Here is a 13,994-nt window from a genome sequence, read left to right on the forward strand (position 1 = left end):
ATATCCTCGTCCCACTCTTGTAACATTTCTTTCGCCTCCTTGATATGGTTGCAGAACTTGGCAAGCCGTTATAATGTTAAGCCCGTTTCTTCGACATTTTCTTGGGTCTCTTCCTGGGTATCACTCTCTTCCTCACTTGCCGATTTCGTCAGGTCTTCGAGGTCTGCGTCAGTTAGGGGCTGGGAATGGCAGTCCAACAACTCGTCGACGTCTTCAGTCGTCATGTCGCCAAACCCGTCACCTCCAATTATGGCAGCCAACTGCACAGATTTCCGTATTGCAGAGTGTTGGATTTCCGACGGAGTAAATCCCTTGTCGTCGTAAACAATATCGGGCCACAGCTTCTTCCAGCTCGCATTCACGGTTGCAGGTTTCATCTCTTGAAGTGCCTTCTGAATATTCTGCAGGCACGTGGCTATGGTGTACTGCCGCCAGTACGCCTTCAAGTTAAAATCTTCATCCTCGTCATCTTGGGCAGCATCCACACACGCAACGAGGTCCGCCAAGGTATTCTTCGTGTAGAGGGCCTTGAACGCCCTGATAACCCCCTGGTCCATCGGTTGAATTAATGACGTGGTGTTGGGTGGCAGGAACTCAACCTGAACGCCCTCACGCGACAGGTCAGTTGCGTGTCCACCAGCGTTATCCATAAGGAGAAGGATCTTGAATGGCAAGCCCTTCTCTAAGAGATATTCATGGACTTGCGGGATGAAACACTGGTGGAACCAGTTGGAGGTCAGCATCTTCGTAATCCATGCTTTTTGATTATGCATCCAGTACACGGGAAGGAGATTCTTATTTTTATTTTTCAAAGCGCGAGGATTTTTCGACTTATAAATAAGCCCCGGCTTTAACAAAAATCCAGCAGCATTGCCACACATCACGAGGGTAACGCGATCCTTGAATGCCTTAAAGCCAGAGGCTTTGGCTTCCTCTTTGAACAGGAAAGTTCGCGACGGCATTCTCTTCCAAAACAAGCCAGTCTCATCCATATTAAAGACTTGTTCCGGCTTGTATCCACCTTCGGCGATAATATTCTTGAACGTCTGGTTCACGTAAGTTTCAGCAGCGGCAGTGTCAGCGGAAGCAGACTCCCCATGCAGGGAAACGCTTTTCAGGGCGAAGCGTTTCTGAAACTTCGCGAACCATCCTTTGCTTGCGGAAAAACGTTTCTGAGGCTGGGAATCAGTGGATGTCCCTGGTTGAGGATCATCTGCATCATCATCATCTTCAGCATGGTTGCCGTCGTCGTCTTTAGGTTCCTTTGCAGCAAAATTCTCATATAAACTCAAAGCCTTTGTTTGGATGGTGTTCGTATCCAACGCTATGTTCTTCTTCCGGCAGTCGGCAATCCACACAGCTAAAGCACCTTCCATGCGTACGATCGTTTTATTACGCGTTGTAACGACTCGCTTCGCTGATCTGCTAAAGGTGATTGCAGCCGTCTTTCTAATGTTCGCCTCGTCCTTTTTGATATAGCGAACGGTGGATTCGTTGATGCCAAAATGGCGGCCGGCGGCCGCGTAACTTCTACCATCTTTTAACATGTCGAGAAGCGTAACCTTCTCAGCTATCGTCATCATCCTTCGGTGGCGTTTAGGCTCACTACCAGCCTTACTAGAAGCAGAACGCTTGGGAGCCATTGTACAGTAGGATTTAACAGAAAGTTCAACAAAAAGTTCAACTTAAAACAGTCGCACACAGCACAGATTAAACTTCACAAACTTAAGAACGTCTACTCAGCGATACGCGGAAAGAGAAAGTGAACGATCCAGCCCCGCGAGAACTTTGATGCTGCGGGTAGAAGATGCGGGCAAAACACCAATCACAGGCTAGATAACAAAACTTGAGTTCTGATTCGTCATCTATCAGCGCTTGAACCAATCACAACCCGTCTTACAGTACTATGATGCGTTGGTTACTCATAGAAGATGCCCCGCGCATACTGAACGTACGTAGATTAAGTACAATACCGTAATAATAATAAATAATGATAATAATACTGTACAGTAATAATAATAATAATAATGGTAATAATAATAACAATAATGATTTTATTAACAACAACAACAATAATAATAATAATAACAATAATAATAAAAATTTACGTACGCTATTTTACGCCTCTCTCTCTCTCTCTCTCTCTCTCTCTCTCTCTCTCTCTCTCTCTCTCTCTCTCTCTCTCTCTCTCTCTCTCTCTCTATCTCTCTCTCTCTATCTCTCTCTCTCTCTCTCTCTCTCTCTCTCTCTCTCTCTCTCTCTCTCGTACGCTTATTCGAAATGTGATTTTTGCAACAAAGAATATTATTGGATGCAGTACTGTACTACGTACGTATACATACAAAAGATTCATGGAAAAGAAGCACATCCATTACAGTACACACCATTCTAATATGGTATGACTGCATCTGATTTGCGTTTCATGTTCGATTTAATTTTACTACGTACTGAATTATCGTATGATCACATTCTCTTTTCGTGTTTTATTTCTTTCTGTGCTGAATTATATATCATATGTAATGCAATGAACAATCAGTAAGAGCAGATATTACTAATTACAGTATTAATGGAATTACAGGTAACAAAATATCGTATTTGGTTGTCTTCAGATTTCGCGGTATTTTCGAATTTTCCGGAAAATCCGCGATATGTATATATATATGGGTTATGGGAAAACCCCGCGAAGTGGTGAATCCGCGATTGTCGAACCGCGAAGTAGCGAGGGTTCACTGTATGGGGAATTTTCTCCTGCGCGCGCGCTCCTTACTGTTGGCACAGACGTGCGAGATAACTCTCCCGCATGCCCGTGTACGCCTTCACCTAGATTTTCTCACCGAAGAGACAGGCGAAATAGGAAGAGACGTTATCATTCTCGCTCTTTCTCGCCTTCTGTCTCTCACCGAGACTTCCTTCCTCGAGATTATATACACTCGTGCTACAAACCAGAGAAGAACGATCCCTCTCATCATCGTTCTGCCTCGCTGTCGTCGTCGTGCGAGGGATCATCTAAGAAAACAGGAGAGAGGCCAAGGGCAAAGCATGTCCTAACCTCGAACCCTCTTCTTCGCATATTAGTTTGAGGGTCTCCGTCCGCTCTAGAGAAAGTCAGATAGAGCGCTTCTCCTTGCTTTTCTCTCTATCTTCAGAGAGATCGCTCTCGCCTTTGAATTAGCGATCTCTGACCCTTTGGGGTCTCGTGACAAGGAAACCTCGGTTTCCCGGTGTGCTATCCCTTCGTATGCTCACAGCTAGTTGCTGAAACCTTGGGTTTTCGTGCATTTAGTCTCGCTGACACTTCGGTGTCTCGTGACAAGGGAGACTTCCGTTTTCCCGTTGTTCTAGCCCTTCGGGTTCTCGCAACACTAGCTCTAGGGGCACGTACGTTCATGCTGAACCTTCGGGTTCTCGCAACACAACCTCTAGGGGCACGCACGATCACGCTGAACCTTCGGGTTCTCGTGACACAAGTCATCAAGAGCATTTTTATAGGTAGTAGGTTGACCAGGGCACCAGCCACCCGTTGAGATACTACCGCTAGAGAGTTAGGGGGTCCTTTGACTGGCCAGACAGTACCATATTGGATCCTTCTCTCTGGTTACGGTTCTTTCCCTTTGCCTACACAGACACCGAATAGTCTGGCCTATTCTTTACAGATTCTCCTCTGTCCTCATACACCTGACAACACTGAGATTACTAAACAATTCTTCTTCACCCAAGGGGTTAACTACGGCAATGTAATTGTTCAGTGGCTACTTTCCTCTTGGTAAGGGTAGAAGAGACTCTTTAGCTATGGTAAGCAGCTCTTCTGGAGAAGGACACTCCAAAATCAAACCATTGTTCTCTAGTCTTGGGTAGTGCTATAGCCTCTGTACCATGGCCTTCCACTGTCTTGGGTTAGAGTTCTCTTGCTTGAGGGTACACTCAGGCACACTGTTGTATCTAGTTTCTCTTTCTCTTGTTTTGTTGAAGTTTTTATTGTTTATATAGGAAATATTTATTTAAATGTTGTTACTATTCTTAAAATATTTTATTTTTCCTTGTTTCCTTTCCTCACTGAGCTATTTTCCCTGTTGGGGCCCCTGGGCTTATAGCATCCTGCTTTTCCAACTAGGGTTGTAGCTTAGCATTTAATAATAATAATAATAATAATAATTACTCTTATGTCAGAGAGTCTTCGGACTCTTGTCATGCGGGGTGTTTGCGTACGCCCATCCAACACTACGCCCATAACGATCAGGAGTTTTACTCTTATGGCAGAGTCTTCAGACCCCAGTCACGCAGGTGTTCGCACGCAATTAGCGCTACACACGCAAATCTCCGATCATACACTCGCAGATCTCCGATCATACACTCGCAGGGTCAATCCCTCGCTCCCGTGTTTCAGACAGGACAACCTCCCTAATTCCTTTGCTCCCTATTGAGTTAAGGATTTTGAGTCTCTCGGAAACCTTGAAAGAAGATGCAGGGGTTCGCCCCTTCTTTTCTTCGGTTGAGAGCAGAAGGGAAAAGTCATGTGGCAGCTCATGAGCTGCCCATGTTATGAGGTAACACTCGTTGTCAACCTGCAACTTGATCAACTTATAGGAAAACTCAGATTGCTGACAGGAGGTTCGCCTCCAGGGATTAGAGATCCTTCCCTTACGAGGGAGTGATAACCTTCCTCGGAATTGGACTGCGTGAAAGATCCATTCCCCTTCCGAGGGAAAGCTTCCCCACTTCAGACAGTCAGCAAGCTTCCCTCCCTCGTAAGGAGTTGCGAACAGCGCAATGAGTTTTACCTCTGCTATCTCGTCCCCGAAGACTGTGCTTTCTCCCCAGGAGCTGGGGAAAAGCAAGTCTACGGCTTGTGCCTCCTTCGGGGGGAACTTCTCCCTGGGAGTATGCTGGGCTCAGGCGATGTCCTTCTTCGGGAGGACTTCTCTCTCATTCACGAGAGGAGATTTTTTCGCCTACGTTTTTTCAGTAAAACTGGGAGAAAATTTGCCTTAGGCGATGCCCTCCTTCAGAAGATCTTCTCTCTCGTTTGCGAGAGAGGGATTGTTACGCCTTCGCTTTTTCCCCATAGAACTGGGGGAAAGCTTGTCTTAGGTAATGTTCTCCTTCGGGAGAATTTCTCTCTCGTTCGCGAGAGAGATTATTAAACCTATGCTTTTTTCCCCTTGAATTGGGAGAAAGCTTGTCTTAGGCAAAGTCCCCCTTCGGGAGGACTCCTTTCTCGTTCACGAGAGGGAGTTTTTTTTTACTCGAGAGGGAGTTTTTTACGCCTACGTTTTTTCCCTAGAACTAGGAGAAAACTTGTCTTAAGTGACGTCCTCCTTCGGGAGAACTTCTCTCTCGTCCGCGAGAGAGAGATTATTACGCCTATGCTTTTTTCCCATAGATCTGGGAGAATGTTTGCCTTAGGCGATGTCCTCCTTCGGGAGGACTTCTCCCTCGTTCGCGAGAGAGAAATTATTAAACCTACGCTTTTCCCCATAAAGAGGTGAGAAATCTTGCCTTTGGCAATCCTTCCTTCAGGAAAACATTTCCCTCGTTGAGAGAGAAAAGTTAATACGCCTATGCTTTTCCCCATAGGTTAGGGAAAAAGCTTGTTTTAGGCAATCTACTTAGGGAGAACCTTCCTACCTTCATGAGAGAAACTTGTAGGAGTTTGCTGATCTACGCTCCTCCCTCTTACGCCTTTTGGTTCTCCTCCAGGGGCGGAGCGAGAGCCTTGTATTAAGCGACATTCTCCTTCGGGAGAACAATTCTACCCTGCGGAGGAGTAATTTTCATCATTGACGTTCTCCCCCTCGTGCTGGTAGGATACGTCTTTTTGATCCTACTGGTTCCCCTCACGTTGACCCCTCGGGGTCTCGTGACGATCACCCTTTCGCCGGGCGTGATCAGGAGCCTTTAAACTTTCGTCATGTTTATCCTACGGGTTCTCGTGGCCTTAGAAGTCCTTCGGGGCTCTGTCGCGTTGGACTTTCGAGTTCACACGACTTGGAACCTTCGAGTTTCAGTTGTGCGAGTAGTCGGGCTCTGGTAACAATTAGCACAGAGTGTCCGTGCACGCACGCAATTAGCGCTATGCACGCGATCATCGTCATTAAGAGTTTACTCTTATGACAGAGCCTTCCGACTCGTCAGCGGTCTTGCCGGATCGGACTTTGATGCAGGTAAGCCTCCCAACCAAGCAACTTTCGAGGGGGAGTGGATAGAGATGTATGCAAATCCATTTCCTACTGTATCCGTACATTAACAGACACCATATCCGTATGGATAGAAGTTTTTCCGTAACCTTTTGTCAAGTTTCGGCAGAAACCAGGCTTATCACCTGGAACATCTTTTTCCCAGGTTGTTATAAGGGTGGCAGGAGTCAAACTTTGGGTCCTTTTACCTGTTTAAACGTTTTGTCATCTCGAAATTTGAACCAACCAGTTTGGTTATAGGGACATCCTGCCTCCCTGTTTTAAGTCTCCGTTTAAAGGACGAAGATTTGTATTTATTAAGGAATGAATCACAATTCCTGACTACGCATACTTGAGTCCTTTAACTTTCTTCCTCAACTGCCCTACAAGTCTTAGGTTAAGCTGAAAGTGGCTTCTCAGTAGCCTGTCTGGTGGGCGGAGCTTACCTACCTTCTTGCAGTGACTACCACTACCTCCACCTTTTTATAAATCTTGACAGCCAAGTTCCAGCTGCTATTAAAGAACTCAAGTTTGTATACTATACTTAGGAAAAATACGAATTGATGAAAAAGATTATCGTGATTTTGATTTTCAATTATTCTGTGTCTGAGGTTATGAAGGCAAACATTGATTGATTAATATTAACTGAAAGTTGAGTATTGGATAATGAATAATTACTTATAGAATACTAATCTTTGATAAAAATTAGGTACTGTATTTGCCTCAGAGCATATGCTTAGTATGCATGCAAGATATTTTTAACACTAATATCTCAACATTATTAGTAGTTCTGATTAACATGGAACTTTTTTTGGTCTTATTCCAGGTCTCGGTGGAGATGAAGCTTAGCCGAAGGAAGTAGTGTGCGGGAAGTGGTGTCTAAAGATATGAATGACATGGGTTTGAAGTCAAGATCTACAGGAGAGAAGATGGCGTACCCTAGGCAAAGAATCATGTCAAAATTACAAAGGCAGCTTAAACAGGAAGGATTTTTCAAGCTTCACATTTATCCTTCACGGGACTGTTCCGTTTATTTTCGTTGCATTCTTCAAGGATTGAGTGCCTAGCCGTATGGTGTTTACTATGGAGGAAGATGGATAAGGGTCCTTTTAGCAAAGCCATAAAGGTGACTTTGGGCCCCATAGTCAGTATAGAAGATAAATGATGATGATGCCATTGAAGACACCACCTACATGTTTGTAATATAGGTAAGGATTTAAATACTTACGACCAGTAATCTAATAATTCTTTATGTAAAGGGTTAATTTCTAGACTGCTAAGTTTCTTAAAAGGGATTGTAATGATAAATTCTATTAGGTCCAGTATTCATAAGGGTGTTTTGTAGGTTAGCTTATGCAGGAAATCTGCTTTTATGAGCATGGTAGACCCCAGCCAGCATATGTTAAAGCGAGGCACAGCTGTATTTAGAATGGTAAACGTGTTGCATTAGTTTAACGAACAGATATTTGCTGGCTGGATTTGCCCTCCTCAGATAATGTTTGATATTAACTAATGTAAAAATCTGATTGGTAATGAATTGAATCTAGTTTAATCATCTTTAAAACTATTTGCTCTTACATGAATACAAAGCATTGTCCCTTAATAGAAAGTATGATGTCAGCTGGAAAACATATGGTAAAATGTTTGACAAGGTGGTAGTTGTTTCTGGCAGGTGGAGGGTAAGCTCTCTCACACTAAAGGCAACTGAGCACTCACTTTTAAATATTAAACTTAGCCGGTGAATATATAATAGCTGACGTCTCGGACGGCTCGACAGAAACCCAAAAACTCGCGAGCGATCGCCGTGAAGGTTGCGGGTGTGACCCCCAGCGCCGACTATCGGCCTGATACCGCATATTCTTGTAAACAGCTCCAGTTCTTCTCTGTCGGTCTCATCGACAAGTTGATTCCGCTCGCTGTTGACCTTGAGTTTTCGTCATTTTTGGTGAAGTACTTCATTTTGGTTGTTTTGAGCTTTCGCTGTGACGGGTGTTTTTCTCTTCAATTAAAACTCTTGAACCCTTTTTTGACTAGTGTTTATTGTTGATGACTTTGGATTTGTTTTGGATTTTCTTTGACTGTTCAATATGGCTGACCCTTCTCCTATCTCTGGACCTAAATTTCGCAAATGTAATGCTAGGGATTGTAACAAACGTCTTCCCAAGGCCTCTCTCGACCCACATACCATTTGTTCTAATTGCCGGGGTAAAACCTGCCAATTAGGAGATCGGTGAGATGAGTGCGTGGTCTTGTCGGAATTCGACTGGCTTGAATTTGATAAATATTCTCGTAAGCTGGAGAGAGATAGGGTGAGGAGAAGCTCCTCTAGGTCGTTGGAATTTTCCTCCTCCCATGCCCCTGAACCTAATCCTTCCCCCGTAGTAGTTGTTCCTGAACCCTCTACTAGCACTCATGAACCGTCCATGCGGGATATGTTTCTTGCGATTCAAGCTTTAGGCGAGAAAGTTGAGTCCTTAGCATCGGACCGTAACCAACTCATGTCAGATGTGAATTTATTGAAGTGTCAGAGTGCCAAATCAGAAAATCGTAGTGATAAAGTGATAAGTGCGCAAAGTGTATTTAGTGTTGCGACCGAGGGTTCGTCTGTTCGTGCTTGTCGCTCCCCTAGTCCGAGACCTCTTTCAGGCTCCCCTGCACCAGGGAGAAGTAATGTCGTAGGACTTAAGGGGACGAGAGGCTTTAACCAACGTACAGACGTTCCCTCTTTGGTATCGGGCGTTTCTCGTCAAGATCGCCCTTACCATAAGACGAGCGAGGCTGTTTTCTCCTCGTCATCCGAAGGCTTTTCGCAAAAGAAACCTTGGCGCAAGGTTTCTAGACCCTTGAAGCGGAAGTCAGTCCCTTCAGGACAGGTCCAGCGTCCTGGCTGTAGCCATTGGGACAGCTCTGACCCTTTGCAGTCGTCGGAAGACTGTTCGCCTATTAAACGTAAGCGTAACACGGGGTCCGAGGGTCTCGGTAAAGGCAATGTTTTGCCAACAGACGTTACCATCGTCTCGGCCCGTTCCGACTCCCGTTGATCCTAAATGGGTTGTCCTGCAGGACATGCAGACTAAGCTTGCCTCCCCTATAGGAGAGTATAAAGCTGAGCAGGTTCACGATGATCCTTTGCTCCGTTACGCTGATCGAGACTCTGGCCGTCAGCCGCCCAAACGAGCTTTTACTCGTCCTTTTGACGTTAGCACTTTGAAACGTGATGTCGGTAGTTTGTCACGTCAGTCACGTGACTTGGATCCTCCCTCGCTGCAGTCCCGTGTTGACTTTCAGCCGCTGCCGCAGTCTCGTGTTGACGTTCAGCCGCTGCCGCAGTCTCGTGTTGACGTTCAGCCGCAGTCTCGTGTTGACGTTTAGGACGTTCGCCAACCAGCTCAGTTGCCTCGACTTGACGTTGAGCGTCAATCACCGCAGTCTAAGGTTGTTTTGACTGCTCAGTCTAGGCAGTCAATGCAGTTCCGACGTGACGTCGAGCGTCCATCAACTCCTGTTGTTGTTGTTGGTCAGTCACGAGGTTTTCAGTCCTTTCTGCAGCGGCGTGACGTTGCTTCCTCTACTGCTACTGCTGCTCCTTTGCTTGTTGACATTGCCTGTCAAGCATTGCCGCCGCGGCAGGTCTCTCCTTTTCATGATACTCAACAATTGTCGGACGAGGTTCCTTCAGATGAGGAAGTTGCTGATCCTCCGCCTACTGATATTCCTTTGGGCATTTTATCAAACGGAGAAGAGCCTAAAGCTGCTCAACCCTCTATGGACTTTAAGAAAATCATGATGATTTTTAAGGATCTTTTTCCAGACCATTTTGTAACTTCTGCTCCTCGTTCGCCTCCGTCAGAGTTTGCGCTAGGCCTAGCTGCTTCGAAGCCTTCGTTTACTAAGCTAGTGCTCTCTCGCTCTTCTAAGAGGGCTTTACGTTTGCTAGGCAACTGGTTGATCACCAGGAGGAGTTTGGGGAAGACGGCCTTTGCTTTCCCTCCTTTTAAACTAGCTTCTAGAGCGAGCGTCTGGTATGACACGGGAGAAGTTCTCGGCTTGGGAGTTCGTGCCTCTGCCCAGGGAGACTTCTCAAGCCTCGTAGAATCTCCCCGTCGCCTGGCCATGAGACGCTCTAAAGTTTATTGGTCCTCCTCGGACCTTGACCATCTCCTTAAAGGGGTTTACAGGGCCTTCGAAGTTTTTAACTTCTTAGATTGGTCGCTAGGAGCCTTAAGCAGGAAGATCTCGTCGACCGACCAGGATGTTTCCGTGCTTATTATGTCCTGCATGGACAAAGCCATCCGTGATGGCTCCAATGAGCTCGCCGCTACCTTTACGGCTGGAGTCCTGAAGAAGAGGGAGACTCTTTGCTCGTTCCTTTCGGCAGGAGTAACTCCCTGTCAAAGGTCGGAGCTTCTCTTTGCCCCGTTGTCATCTGCCTTGTTTCCTCAACAGTTGATCAAGGATATTGCGGCTTCTCTGGTGCAGAAGGATACCCACGACCTTATGGCTACTTCTGCTCGTAAGGGTGCTCCTTCATCGTCTTATGTCGTAAGACCCAAGATCGATACCCCAGCGACTAGGTTTATCCCGCCCTTTCGTGGCAGAGCCCCCAGCAGGGGAGGCGCTCGTGCCGACGTTAAAAGAGGCAAGAGGAGAGGATCCAAGTCCTCCCGTGGCAGAGTCTGACTGCCCACGTCCTCAGACAGCGGTAGGGGCCAGACTGAACAGCTTCTGGCTGGCCTGGGAGAAGAGGGGTGCAGACCGAGAGTCTGTGTTGTTGCTCAAGGAGGGGTACAAAATACCTTTTGTACGCAGACCTCCTCTAGTAACAGTTCCTTTAGACCTCTCTCCCAGGTATCGAGAGGAGTCAAGGAGACAAGCTCTACATCAGCAGGTTTCTCTGTTGCTAGAGAAGGGAGCGGTGGTGAAAGTCTCGGACCTTCAATCACCGGGATTTTACAACCGTCTCTTCCTAGTCCCAAAGCATACAGGAGGTTGGAGGCCAGTGCTGGACGTCAGTGCGCTCAACGTTTTTGTTGTAAAAACAAAATTTACGATGGAGACCACGAAGTCCGTCCTAGCAGCGGTCAGAGAGGGAGACTGGATGGTCTCTCTCGACCTGCAGGATGCGTACTTCCACATTCCTATACACCCAGATTCTCAACCGTATCTGAGGTTTGTTTACAGGAATGTGGTGTACCAGTTCCGAGCACTGTGCTTCGGCCTCAGCCCTGCTCCCCTCATGTTTACGAGGCTCATGAGGAATGTGGCAAAATTCCTTCATTTATCGGGAATTCGAGCCTCCCTGTACCTGGACGACTGGCTTCTCAGAGCATCGTCCCGTCATCGCTGTCTGCAGGACCTTCAATGGACGTTGGATCTGGCAAAGGAGTTGGGACTCTTGGTGAACTTAGAAAAGTCTCAACTGAATCCCTCCCAGACGATTCTCTATTTGGGGATGGAGATTCGCAGTCTAGTTTTTCGGGCTTTTCCGTCTGCCACCAGGATAGAGCAAGCCCTGCTCAAAGTCCACCTCATGCTGAAAAAAGACCGTTGCTCAGTGAGAAGTTGGATGAGCCTCTTAGGGACTCTGTCATCCCTGGAGCAATTTATCTCACTAGATAGACTTCACCTTCGTCCTCTCCAGTTCCATCTAGACTCCCATTGGAACAAGATCAAGACTTTGGAAACTGTGTCAATCCCGATCTCCGAGCCAGTAAAAACGTGCCTGAACTGGTGGGACAGCAACATAAGTCTGCGAGAGGGTCTGTCCCTGGCGGTCAAGAATCCAAACCACGTGTTGTTCTCAGGCGCGTCGGATTTGGGTTGGGGAGCGACTCTGGACGGTCTGGAATGTTCGGGTCTTTGGACGTCGGATCAGAGGAGCCTGCACATCAACTGCAAGGAGCTGTTGGCTGTTCACTTGGCCTTGACGAGTTTCGAGTCTTCTACGAAACAAAGTGGTAGAAGTGAATTCGGACAACACCACAGCCTTGGCGTACATCTCCAAGCAAGGAGGCACTCACTCCCACACCCTGTTCGTCATCGCAAGGGACCTCCTCATCTGGTCAAAGGATCGAGGCATCTCCCTGTTGACAAGATTCATCCAGGGGGACTTGAACGTCTTGGCGGACTGTCTCAGTCGGAGAGGTCAGGTGATCCCCACAGAATGGACCCTCCACAAGGACGTGTGCAAGAGTCTTTGGATGACTTGGGGCCAACCCACCATAGACCTCTTTGCCACCTCGTTGACCAAAAGGCTCCCGACCTATTGCTCTCCAGTCCCAGATCCAGAGGCGGCCCACATAGATGCTTTTCTGCTGGACTGGTCTCACCTGGACGCGTACGCATTCCCGCCGTTCAAGATCATCAACAAGGTACTGCAGAAGTTTGCCTCTCACGAAGGGACAAGGTTGACGTTGGTTGCTCCCCTCTGGCCCGCGAGAGAGTGGTTCACAGAGGTACTTCAATGGCTGGTAGACGTTCCAAGGAGTCTGCCTTTAAGGATGGATCTCTTACAGCAGCCCCTCGTAAGGATTCTTCATCAAAGCCTCCCCGCGCTTCGTCTGACTGCCTTCAGACTATCGAAAGACTCTCAAGAGCTCGAGGATTTTCGAAGGAAGCAGCCAGAGCGATTGCGAGAGCTAGGAGAGCATCTACCATCAAGGTCTACCAGTCGAAGTGGGAGGTCTTTAGAGACTGGTGCAAGTCATCATCCATTTCCTCTTCCAGTAACTCTGTAGCCCAAATTGCAGACTTTCTCCTGCATCTGAGAAATGTTCGCTCCCTCTCTGCTCCCACTATTAAGGGCTACAGGAGCATGTTGGCTTCTGTGTTCAGGCATAGAGGCTTAGATCTGTCCAATAATAAAGATCTCCAAGATCTCCTTAAGTCCTTCGAGACCTCTAAGGAGCGTCGTATGGCAACTCCTGGTTGGAACTTAGACGTGGTCCTAAGGTTCCTAATGTCAGACAGGTTTGAGCCATTACATTCAGCCTCCCTGAAGGATCTCACCCTCAAGACGCTTTTTTTGGTGTGCTTGGCTTCGGCTAAAAGGGTCAGTGAGATCCATGCCTTTAGTAAAAACATCGGCTTCTCTACAGATAAAGCCACATGTTCGCTTCAGCTTGGTTTCTTGGCCAAAAATGAACTGCCTTCTCGTCCTTGGCCTAAATCTTTTGATATACCTTGCCTATCAGAGATCGTAGGCAACGAGGTTGAAAGAGTACTGTGCCCAGTTAGAACTCTTAAGTTTTATTTAGCTCGTACCAGATCTTTACGAGGTGGATCTGAGGCCTTATGGTGCTTCGTTAAGAAGCCCTCATTGCCTATGTCTAAAAATGCTTTATCGTATTTTATTAGATTTTTAATCCGAGAGGCTCATTCTCACTTAAGTGAAAAAGATCGTTGCTTACTTAAGGTCAAGACGCACGAAGTAAGAGCAATAGCAACTTCCGTGGCTTTTAAGCAAAACAGATCTCTGCGAAGTATTATGGACGCGACCTTTTGGAGGAGCAAGTCGGTGTTCGCTTCATTTTACTTAAAAGACGTCCAGACTCTTTATGAGGACTGCTACACCCTGGGTCCATTCGTTGCAGCGAGTGCAGTAGTGGGTGAGGGTTCTACCACTACATTCCCTTAATCCCAATATCCTTTTAATCTTCTCTTGAAATGTTTTTAATCTTGTCTTGGGTTGTACAGAAGGCTGAGAAGCCTTTCGCATCCTTTTTGATTTGGCGGGTGGTCAAATGTCGTTTCTTGAGAGCGCCCAGATTAAGGGTTTTGATGAGGTCCTGTTGTATGGGTGGTCGCCCTGGATATAACAGC

General features: G+C 46.8%; 1 long non-coding RNA gene across 1 annotated transcript in view; it reads left to right on the top strand.

Annotated features, from left to right (window-relative positions):
* Positions 1-7,375, top strand: part of LOC137632338 (uncharacterized) — a 46,886-nt gene extending 39,511 nt beyond the window's left edge. Inside the window, exon 4 of the long non-coding RNA XR_011042044.1 lies at positions 7,000-7,375. This is a non-coding gene — a long non-coding RNA (uncharacterized lncRNA). The remainder of the gene's footprint in view (positions 1-6,999) is intronic.
* Positions 7,376-13,994: the final 6,619 nt, after the last annotated feature.

The sequence above is a fragment of the Palaemon carinicauda genome, chromosome 41 (genome assembly GCF_036898095.1).
Source record: "Palaemon carinicauda isolate YSFRI2023 chromosome 41, ASM3689809v2, whole genome shotgun sequence".
Classification (NCBI taxonomy): Eukaryota; Metazoa; Arthropoda; class Malacostraca; order Decapoda; family Palaemonidae; genus Palaemon; species Palaemon carinicauda.